Source organism: Equus caballus, chromosome 3, assembly GCF_041296265.1.
Source record: "Equus caballus isolate H_3958 breed thoroughbred chromosome 3, TB-T2T, whole genome shotgun sequence".
Classification (NCBI taxonomy): domain Eukaryota; kingdom Metazoa; phylum Chordata; class Mammalia; order Perissodactyla; family Equidae; genus Equus; species Equus caballus.
Window position 1 is genome coordinate 55,984,130 of NC_091686.1, and position 2,196 is coordinate 55,986,325.

The following is a 2,196-nucleotide window of genomic DNA, read 5'->3' on the forward strand; positions in this document are numbered from 1 at the left end:
CGCTCTTTCCCTGGGAGCTCTTTTGGGCTGCAGAGGCACACCCACCCTTGCTCAGGGCAAGCCAGAAGAAATGGGAAGTTAATGTCCTGAAGGCAGTCCCCAACGAAAGATGAAATCTTGCAGATACATCCCTTAGCTTCTTTGTTCCTCGGGTTGGACAACTCAGTGTACTACACTGTTTCCCCGAGCTCCTCAGAGGGACTGAGCCTACTCACCTGCATCAGTACCTTGCTCAGTAACACACCCTTTCTTATTGGCTCCCTTCCCTTTCCCATCTCAATTCCCCACCCTACCGGGAACCTCTGCTCCCTGAGATCACCTGCCAATAAACTACTTGCACTCAAACCCTTTTCACAAGATCTACTTCTAGGGTGCTCATCCTAAGACACATGTCATTTCTACACTACGAAAACTTTAAAGGGATTTTTCCATGTTTGCAGCAAATTCGTGATCTGACAATTTGGTTATTATTCAGTCATTCCTTCAAGACTTTGCTTTTCTCTATCTAAATGAAGGGGTACCTCCCTGTGATACCAATCTCCCAAACGAAGTATGGAGTCAAAACACATGCACAGGAGAAATAAAATGCTCCCTGGCTCCTTACGGTGGTAGGAAATCAGGCCAATCGGTGTTAGCAAAACATTGTTGAAACAAAGTGTGTGCATGCCCTCTGGTCAATCAGCTCCTTGAAGTCAGAGTATTATACAAGTGCGTTCTTGTTTTTGTCTGTTTCCATGTCACGTTATAGTCAGTCCTTGAGTCTGACCAAAGCATCTGTTTCCCATCCTCCACCGTGTACTTCTACTGGGAATGACCATTTTTACTTCATAAAAGTAAATGCATACGACGCGTGGCATTTTTTTTTGAAGAGAGGGCTGAAAATAATAATAATGTACTTGTACTTGCTATTCTTAACCCCCCCTCAAAACCACTCAGTACAAACAACTTGTAGACCATCTCCGTCTGGGAAGAGCAGATTTAGAAAGATGAGAGACACTATGGACAGTGCTACCACATATGAGAAAGGAAATCTCACAGCTCGGCCCGAGACATTGCGGCATGCTACAGGATGTTGACTCACTTTGCAACTATAGTTTTTCTGAGCATAGAAAAAAAGCAAAATAGTTTTGATGCAATGAGTTCAGCTCCAACAAATCTCTCCTGACCCGGCATTGCTACCGGACTAGATGCAGCCAATGTTAATATCTGTATTGGACGCTCTGTGACATTAGTTTTCCAAAAGAGCAGACCAAAGAATTTCTCAAGTAGAGAAAGCTCTCTGTACACACAGTTGTCTCCTGTACAATCAACAGGGGTAGTTAGACAAACGAGAAGAGGCAAGAAATATTGGTGACATTTTTAAAATAAACACATGGTTCCTTCCTAAAAAGGAATATATTTGCAAATAGCACAACCTGCTAAATCTTGCCGGCCAATAGAGTAGATGCAAACATCCCATCCACCTCTCTGAGGGAACTTGCAGTTTTCACTCAGAAAATTTCCAAAGTTATAAATAAATGTTCCAAGCATGTCTGTAATTACTTGTTACTTCCAAAGTATTATCTGGGTGGAACTTCACTTTACCTAAAGTATATTTTACAACTGACCAGTAGTAAGGAATTTAGTCCAAGAAAGGCACATTTTCACTTTAGGTAGGACAGGTTATGTAAACACGGCACCCCGTTCTGCAATGTGGGGCACATTCCCCCCACGCCGAGTTCTACCTCTCCATCAGAGCGAGCAGAGGCTGACACGCAGGATTGCAGGTCAAATAAGCGAGCAGGATGCCATTCACTTCTCCACCAAAGCTGCAGTTGGAGGGTCCTCCACCCCAACAAGAGGGCCTTCGACAAAGAAACTTGTTTGAGAGCACTGATACCCCAATCTTTTCTGTCTTTCAGCCCCTCTTTCTTGGCCTTGGGAAGATAAACATAGCTCAGCGAGGGAATCCTGGGTGGAAATAGAAGAAGCCTTGTTTATTTGTTTGCTTTCATGGTCTTTGAATAGCTCAGATGTTTCTACAGTCATTCGTGCCTGGGGTCCAGAGCGTGTGAACGGTTGGTTTTCCTGGACCTTCTGGTCCTGTACAAATGGCTAGTTCTGATGATTTAGCTTTGTGAAAACATGATATCTTTTTTTTTTAAAGTTTTTTTTTTTCCCCCCTTTTTCTCTCTAAAGCCCCCGGTACATAGTTGT